This window comes from Salvelinus sp. IW2-2015, unplaced genomic scaffold, assembly GCF_002910315.2.
Source record: "Salvelinus sp. IW2-2015 unplaced genomic scaffold, ASM291031v2 Un_scaffold3067, whole genome shotgun sequence".
NCBI lineage: Eukaryota > Metazoa > Chordata > Actinopteri > Salmoniformes > Salmonidae > Salvelinus > Salvelinus sp. IW2-2015.
This window is the reverse complement of record NW_019944358.1, coordinates 11,393-21,033: the sequence shown is the minus strand read 5'-3', so window position 1 is coordinate 21,033 and position 9,641 is coordinate 11,393.

Here is a 9,641-nt window from a genome sequence, read left to right as displayed (position 1 = left end):
AGTTCTGTTAGAACACACCAAAAACTACACATGTCTAGGACAAAATATCAGAAACACAGGTAGCTTTCACATGGCTGTGAATGAGCTGAGAGACAAAGCCAGAAGAGCATTCTATGCCATTAAAAGGAAAATCAAAATCGAAATTCCAATTAGATTCTGGCTCAAAATGTTCCAATCAGGTATAGAACCAATTGCTCTACATGGCAGTGAAGTATGGGGTCCACTCTCTAATAATGAATTTACTAAATGGGACAAACATCCAATCGAAATACTGCATGCAGAGTTTTGCAAGACTGTATTGCAAGTACAAAGAAAAACTCAAAATAACGCATGTAGAGCAGAATTGGGCTAATACCCACTCCTCATTCGAATAGAAAAAAGAGCCATCAAATTTTACAACCATCTAAAAACAAGTGACCCCAAAACCTTCCATCACACAGCTCTACAATGTCAAGAGATGAAACCAGAGAAGAGTCCCCTCAGCCAGCTGGTTCTGAGGGTCAGTTCACCAACCCAAACCAACCCCATAGAGCCTCAGGACAGCACTCAGAAAATCTGGCCCAACCAAATCATCACAAAACAAAAATAAAAATATATCACCTATTGGAAAGACACCACAAAAAATCTAAGTAAACTTCAATGTTATTTGGCTTTAAACAGACAGTACATGGTGGCAGACTATCTGACCACTGTGACTAATAGAAAACTGAGGAAAACATTGATTAGGTACAGACTCAGTGAGCACAGTCTGGCTATAGAGACCAGTCGTCACAGACAAACCTGGCTGCCCAGAGAGGACAGTCTGGCTATAGAGACCGGTCGTCACAGACAAACCTGGCTGCCCAGAGAGGACAGGCTGTGCTCACTCTGCTCCAGGGGAGAGGTAGAGACAGAGCTGCATTTCCTATTATACTGTGACAAATACTCAGACSTAAGAGAATTTTTCTTTCCCAAAATTATAATTCAATACAAAGAATTTGAAACTATAAAAGATGAAGAACAAATCTAATATTTATTGGGTGAAAAGCCAAAATGTGCAGTTTTGGCAGCCAAATATGTGTCCTCCTGCCACAACCCGAGGGACAGCCAGTGAAAAGTGCAAAGTAATGTTGATAATATTTCCCATCTTGTTTTGTTTTGTCTTTCATACCAGGTCATGTGTCTTCTCAGTCATGTTCACACTAGTCTACTACCAGGTCATGTGTCTTCTCAGTCATGTTGACACTGGTCTACTACCAGGTCATGTGTCTTCTCAGTCATGTTCACACTGGTCTACTACCAGGTCATGTGTCTTCTCAGTCATGTTGACACTGGTCTACTACCAGGTCAGTGTGTCTATCTCAGGCATGTTTGACACTGGTCTACTACCAAGTCAGTGTCTTCTCAGTCATGTGACACTGGTCTACTACCAGGTTGTGTTCTCTCCAGTCATGTTGACACTGGTCTACTACCAGGTCATAGTGTCTTCTCAGTCATGTTGACACTGGTCTACTACCAGTCATGTGTCTTCTCAGTCATGTGTTGAACGTGCTACTACCAGTCATGTGTCTTCTCAGTCATGTTGAACTGGTCTACTACCAGGTCATGGGTTCTTCTCAGTCATTTGACACTGGTCTACTACTGCCTTATTAATGGTTATTGTTGTTCTGTAATATTGTTGTTGTGTTAATGGTAATCATGTCCACTCTACTATATATTAATTGCTGTTGGGTCCAACCAAAATTATTTATATATAAAATATTATATATTTGTATAATATATACATATATTATAATTTTTTTCGATATGTATACTTTGACAATTGTAAGTAATAATGAAGCTTGCCCATGTCAATAAAGTCAATTGAATTGAAAATTATAATTGAGAGAGAGGTGGAGAGAGAGAGGGTGGAGAAGAGAGAGAGAGTGGAGAGAGAGAAAGGTGATAGAGAGAAGATGTGAGAGAGAGAGAGCTGGGAGAGAGAGAGGAGAGAGAGAGAGAGGAGAGAGAGGAGCGAGTAGAGAGGATGAGAGAGAGGGAGAGAGTTGGAAGAGAGGGAGAGAAGAGAGAGAGAGAGAGAGAGGAGAGAGGGAGGAAGAGAGAGAGAGAGGGCAAAAACAAACTGTGTTGAGAGAATGTGGAACAGAATGGTGAAGGCTTTACAGCCAATGGAGAAATAACAAGCTACCCTCCTTCACTATACCTTTGCATGTCAGCCATGTTCAAGTCAAATCAAGGTTTAGTCACATGCGCTGATATACAACAGGTGTAGTAGACCTTACAGTGAAATGCTGAATACAAGGCTGTAGAGACCTCCAAGTGAAATGCTGAATACAACAGGTTAGTAGACCTCACAGTGAAATGCTGATACAACAGGTGTAGTAGACCCTACAGTGAAATGCTGAATACAACAGGTGTAGGAGACCTCACAGTGAAATGCTGAAATACAACAGGTGTAGAGCCTCACAGTGAAATGCTGAATACAACAGATTGTAGACCTTACAGTGAAATGCTGAATACAACAGGTGTAGTAGACCTCACAGTGAAATGCTGAATAAACAGGTGTAGGAGACCTCACAGTGAAATGCTGAATACAACAGGTGTAGTTAGACCTCACAGTGAAATGCTGAATTCAACGGTGTAGTAGACCTCACAGTGAAATGCTGAATACAACAGGTGTAGACCTACAGTGAAATGCTGAATACAACAGGTGTAACCTCACAGTGAAATGCTGAATACAACAGATGTAGTAGACCTTGCAGTGAAATACTTAATTACAAGCCCCTTAAACAACAATGCAGTTTAAAAAATATGAATAAGAATAAGAAATTAAAGGAACAAGTAATTCAAGAGCAGCAGTAAAAATACCAATAGCGAGACTATATACAGGTGGGGGTGCCGGTGCGAGTCAATTGTTGGCGCACCGGTTAGTCGAGGTAATTGAGGTAATATGTACACGTAGGTAGAGTTTTTAAAGTGACTATGCACAGTGATAAACAAAGAGAATAGCGGAGCGTGAGACAGACTATTGGTAGACTATAGCAGTGGTTCCCAAACCACTGGGGTGAGAACTCAGTCCGGCTTTCAACTTACTCCTGAAATGTTAATAGTAGAGTGCAATTTCTAAATAGTCACTCCTGTCATGCCAGTACAGACATACGTATAAACTTGTCAGATCAACTAGCACATGTCAACTAGCCAGTAAACTAGCACATGTCAACTAGCCATGTCAACTAGCCCATGTCAACTAGCCCAGTAATTAGCCCATGTCAACTAGCCCAGTAAACTAGCACATGTCAACTAGCCCAGTAAACTAGCACATGTCAACTAGCCCATGTCAACTAGCCCATGGCAACTAGCCCCAGTGAAACTATGCCCAGTAATTAGCCCATTGAACTAGCCCTGTCAACTAGCCCATGTCAACTACGCCATGTCAACTAGCCCATGTCAACTAGGCCATGTCAACTAGCCCAGTAACTAGCCCATGTCAACACCCATGTCCACTAGACCATGTCCACTAGCCCATGTCCACTACACCATGTCAAAACTAGCCCATGTCATCAACTAGCCCATGTCCACATAGCCCATGTCAACTAGCCATGTACACTAGCCCATGTCAACTAGCACATGTCAACTAGCCATGTCAACTAGCCTCAACTAGCCCATTTCAACTAGCGCCATGTCAACTAGCCCATGTCAAACTAGCCCATGTCAACTAGCCCAAGTAACTGAGCCCATGTGTCACAGTAGACTAGCCCATGTCAACTAGCCCATGTCAACTAGCCATGTCGAAGTAGCCCATGTCAACTAGCCCATAGTCAACTTAGCACTATGTCGAGACTAGCGCATGGGTCAACAGTGAGCCGCATGTGTCAGAGCTAAGAGCCGACATGTGCAACTAGGCCCATGATAAACATTAGGCTCCATGTAGCAACTGAGCCAGGTGTCAGAACTAGCCCATGTCAACTAGCCCATGTCAACTAGCCCATGTCAACTAGCCCATGTCAACTAGCCCAGTAAACTAGCCCATGTCAACTAGCCCATGTCAACTAGCCCATGTCAACTAGCCCATGTCAACCAATCTACACACAATACCCCATAATGACATCACAATACCCCACAATGACATCACAATACCCCATAATCACAAAGCAAAAACAGGTTTTACATTTTTTGGGGCAAATTTATAAAAATATATAAAAGTTGAAATATCACATTTACATAAGTATTCAGACCCTTTACTCTGTACTTTGTTGAAATACCTTTGTCATTGATTACAGCCTTGAGTGTTCTTGGGTATGACGCTACAAGCTTGGCACACCTGTATTTGGGGAGTTTCTCCCATTCTTCTCTGCAGATCCTCTCAAGCTCTGTCAGGTTGGATGGGGAGCGTTACTGCACAGCTATTTTCAGGTCTCTCCAGAGATTTTCGATCGGGTTCAAGTCAGGGCTCTGGCTGGGCCACTCCTGCGTTGTCTGTGTGCTTAGGGTCGTTGTCCTGTTGGAAGGTGAACCTTTGCCCCAGTCTGAAGTCCTGAGCACTCTGGAGCAGATTTTCATCAAGGAGCTCACTGTACTTTGCTCCGTTCATCTTTCCCTCGATCCTGACTAGTCCCCCAGTCCCGGCCACTGAAAAACATCCCCACAGCATGATGCTACCACCACCATGCTTCACCATAGGGATGGTGCCAGGTTTCCTCCAGATGTGATGCTTGGCAATCAGGCCAAAGGGTTCAATCTTGGTTTCATCAGACCAGAGAATCTTGTTTAGTCTTTTAGGTGCCTTTTGGCAATCTCCAAGCGGCTGTCATGTGCCTTATACTGAGGAGTGGCTTCCGTCTGGCCACTCTACCATAAAGGCTTGATTGGAAGAATGCTGCAGAGATGGCTGTCCTTCTGGAAGGTTCTCCCATCTCCACAGAGGAACTCTTCAGCTCTGTCAGAGTGACCACCAGGTTCTTGGTCACCTACTCGACCAAGGCCCTTCTCCCTCGATTGCTTAGTTTGGCAGGGCTCTAAACTTCTTCCATTTAAGAATGATGGAGGCCACTTTGTTATTGGGGACCTTCAATGCTGAATACATTTTTTGGTACCCTTCCCCAGATCTGTGCCTCGACATAATCCTGTCTTGGAGCTCTACAGACAATTCCTTCGACCTCATGGCTTGGTTTTTGCTCTGACATGCACTGTCAACTGTGGGACCTTGTATAGACAGGTGTGTGCCTTTCCAAATCATGTCCAATCAGTTGAATTTACGACAGGTGGACTCCAATTAGGTTGTAGAAACATCTCAAGGATGATCAATGGAAACAGGATTCACCTGAGCTCAATTTCGAGTATCATAGCAAAGGGTCTGAATTCTTTAAAAATGTTAATACATTTGCTATAATGTATTAAAACCTTTTTTCGTTTTGTCATTACGGGGTATTGTGATGTCATTACAGGGTATTGTGATGTCATTACGGGGTATTGTGATGTCATTATGGGGTATTGTGATGTCACTATGGGGTATTGTGATGTCATTATGGGGTATTGTGTGTAGATTGATGAGGAAAAGCTTCTTTATAATCCATTTTAGAATAAGGCTGTAACGTAACAAATGTGGAAAAAGTCAAGGGGTCTGAATACTTTCCAAATGCTCTGTACATTTTGTGGTAATGTTCAAGTCACTCAAATATGACATGAATACACTTTTGACGTGGTACAATGTATAGAATTGCAGGAAATGAGCTTTAAACCTGAGACATTTTCTCTCTGCCAACTCTAGAGAGGTGTCAACAGTGCTTCTGCTCATAGAAACACCATCTAGCATTATTCCCCTTGTCATCAATCAATCAACCAATCAGATGAATCCTCTCCAATCTTGTCTTATCTCCTGGTCAATCAACCATTCAGAGTCAAGCTCCTAAAGTGTTTTTAAACAATCAATTAACTACCCTTCCCGCTTATCAACAAATTTAAACAATGGTGCTGTCTCTCTAATCAAATCATTAATTAGCCAATTAACCACAGAGTCAATAGGCTACCATGGAAACTCAATAGGCTACCATGGAAACTCAATAGGCTACCATGGAAACTCAATAGGCTACCATGGAAACGGATGACTCGGTCCTCTCCGTCTTTCTGACCGAATCGACCGCGTTGTCAATAGAAATTATTCCGTGCTCATGAAATTATTTAGTCATGATATTGTATTGCATACATTTGTACTGGCAGGGTTGTGTCTGTCTGTCTATCAGTATACAGATAAGACTCTCTATCTAGTGTCTTCTTAGTGCAGACTCTCTATCTAGTGTCTTCTTAGTGCAGACTCTCTATCTAGTGTCTTCTTAGTGCAGACTCTCTATCTAGTGTCTTCTTAGTGCAGACTCTCTATCTAGTGTGTCTCTTAGTGCAGACTCTCTATCTAGTGTCTTCTTAGTGCAGACTCTCTATCTAGTGTCTTCTTAGTGCAGACTCTCTATCTAGTGTGTCTTCTTAGTGCAGACTCTCTATCTAATGTGTCTTCTTAGTGCAGACTCTCTATCTAGTGTCTTCTTAGTGCAGACTCTCTATCTAGTGTGTCTTCTTAGTGCAGACTCTCTATCTAGTGTCTTCCTAGTGCAGACTCTCTATCTAATGTGTCTGCTTAGTGCAGACTCTCTATCTAGTGTGTCTTCTTAGTGCAGACTCTCTATCTAATGTGTCTTCTTAGTGCAGACTCTCTATCTAGTGTCTTCTTAGTGCAAACTCTCTATCTAGTGTGTCTTCTTAGTGCAGACTCTCTATCTAATGTGTCGCTTAGTGCAGACTCTCTATCTAGTGTGTCTGCTTAGTGCAGACTCTCTATCTAGTGTGTCTGCTTAGTGCAGACTCTCTATCCAGTGTGTCTTCTTAGTGCAGACTCTCTATCTAGTGTGTCTTAGTGCAGACTCTCTATCTAGTGTCTTCTTATGTGCAGACTCTTATCTAGTGTGTCTTCTTAGTGCAGACTCTCTATCTAGTGTGTCTTCTTAGTGCAGACTCTCTATCCAGTGTGTCTGCTTAGTGCAGACTCTCTATCTAGTGTCTTCTTAGTGCAGACTCTCTATCCAGTGTGTCTTCTTAGTGCAGACTCCTATCCAGTGTGTTCTCTTAGTGCAGACTCCTATCTAGTGTGTCTTCTTAGTGCAGACTCTCTATCTAGTGTGTCTGCTTAGTGCAGACTCTCTATCTAGTGTGTCTTCTTAGTGCAGACTCTCATCTAGTGTCTCTTTAGTGCAGACTCTCTATCTAGTGTGTCTTCTTAGTGCAGACTCTCTATCTAATGTGTCTTCTTAGTGCAGACTCTCTATCTAGTGTCTTCTAGTGCAGACTCTCTATCTAGTGTGTCTGCTTAGGGAATATACACTGCTCAAAAAAAATAAGGGAACACTAAAATAACACATCATAGATCTGAATGAATGAAATATTCTTATTAAATACTTCTTTACATAGTTGAATGTGCCGACAACAAAATCACACAAAAATTATCAATGGAAATCAAATTATCAACCCATGGAGATCTGGATTTGGAGTCACACTCAAAATTAAAGTGGAAAACCACACTACAGGTTGATCCAACTTTGATGTAATGTCCTTAAAACAAGTCAAAATGAGGCTCAGTAGTGTGTGTGGCCTCCACGTGCCTGTATGACCTCCTACAACGCCTGGGCATGCTCCTGATGAGGTGGCGGATGGTCTCCTGAGGATCTCCTCCCAGACCTAGACTAAAGCATCCGCCAACTCCTGGACAGTCTTTGGTGCAACGTGGCGTTGTGGATGGAGCGAGACATGATGTCCCAGATGTGCTCAATTGATTCAGGTCTGGGGAACGGGCAGGCCAGTCCATAGCATCAATGCCTTCCTCTTGCAGGAACTTCTGACACACTCCAGCCACATGAGGTCTAGCATTGTCTTGCATTAGGAGGAACCCAGGGCCAACCGCACCAGCATATGGTCTCACAAGGGGTCTGAGGATCTCATCTCGGTAGCTAATGGCAGTCAGGCTACTCTGGCGAGCACATGGAGCTGTGCGGCCCCCAAAGAAATGCCACCCCACACCATGACTGACCCACTGCCAAACCGGTCATGCTGGAGGATGTTGCAGGCAGCAGAACGTTCTCCACGGTGTCTCCAGACTCTGTCACGTCTGTCACATGTGCTCAGTGTGAACCTGCTTTCGTCTGTGAAGAGCACAGGGCGCCAGTGGCGAATTTGCCAATCTTGGTGTTCTCTGGCAAATGCCAAACTCCTGCACGGTGTTGGGCTGTAAGCACAACCCCACCTGTGGACGTCGGGCCCTCATACCACCCTCATGGAGTCTGTTTCTGACCGTTTGAGCAGACACATGCACATTTGTGGCCTGCTGGAGGTCATTTTGCAGGGCTCTGGCAGTGCTCCTCCTGCTCCTCCTTGCACAAAGGCAGAGGTAGCGGTTCTGCTGCTGGGTTGTTGGCCTCCTACGGCCTCCTCCACGTCTCCTGATGTACTGGCGTGTCTCCTGGTAGCGCCTCCATGCTCTGGACACTACGCTGACAGACACAGCAAACCTTCTTGCCACAGCTCGCATGATTGTTCATCCTGGATGAGCTGCACTACCTGAGCCACTTGTGTGGGTTGTAGACTCCGTCTCATGCTACCACTAGAGTGAAAGCACCGCCAGCATTCAAAAGTGACCAAAACGTCAGCCAGGAAGCATAGGAATTGAGAAGTGGTCTGTGGTCACCACCTGCAGAACCACTCCTTTATTGGGGGTGTCTTGCTAATTGCCTATATTTCCACCTGTTGTCTATTCCATTTGCACAACAGCATGTGAAATTGATTGCAATCAGTGTTGCTCCCTAAGTGGACAGTTTGATTTCACAGAAGTGTGATTGACTTGGAGTTACATTGTGTTGTTTAAGTGTTCCCTTTATTTTTTGGAGCAGTGTATGTACCCACCATGTGACATTGCTAGTCAAACTCTCTGAACTGAATCACACAGAGTGTATAAAGGTAATGGACAGTCTCTTTCCTAGCTAACTCTACTCTTCTCTCCCTCTTCTTCTTCCTTCTCCTTTTCTTCTTCATCTTCCTCTTGGGCTGTGTAATGTGTAATACATGTGCCTTCCTCCTCCTCCTCCTCCTTTCCATCTTTGGCTGTGTAATGGGTAATATATGTGGGCGTGTAAAGGTTGAGAGACAGCTGCGTCTCATCCATTTCAGCTCTCCCTGTTCTCTCCAGCCCTCCCTTGTCCTGGTGAAAGAGGATCAAAGACATGATGCATACCGTGACCCTGCTGCCTCCTGCCTCCTTCCTCCTGCCTACGGTGTGTGTGTGTGTGTGTGTGTGTGTGTGTGTGTGTGTGGTGTGTGTGTGGTGTGTGTGTGTGTGTGTGTGTGTGTGTGTGTTGTGTGTGTGTGTTGTGTGTGTGCCCGTGTGCCCGTGTGCCCGTGTGCCCGTGTGCCCGACCGTGTCCTTCCTCCTGCCTGCGTTGCGTCTGTTTCTTCGAGGGGCAAAATGGAGGGAAATGCTCAGCTGTGTCGTTGTGGGTGTCAGGGCTTGACATGGGCCCGGGGTGCGTGAGGCTTGACATGGGGCCCGGCGGTGGCGTGAGGCTTGACATGGGGCCGGGGTGCGTGAGGCTTGACATGGGGCCCGGTGTGCGTGAGGCTTGACATGG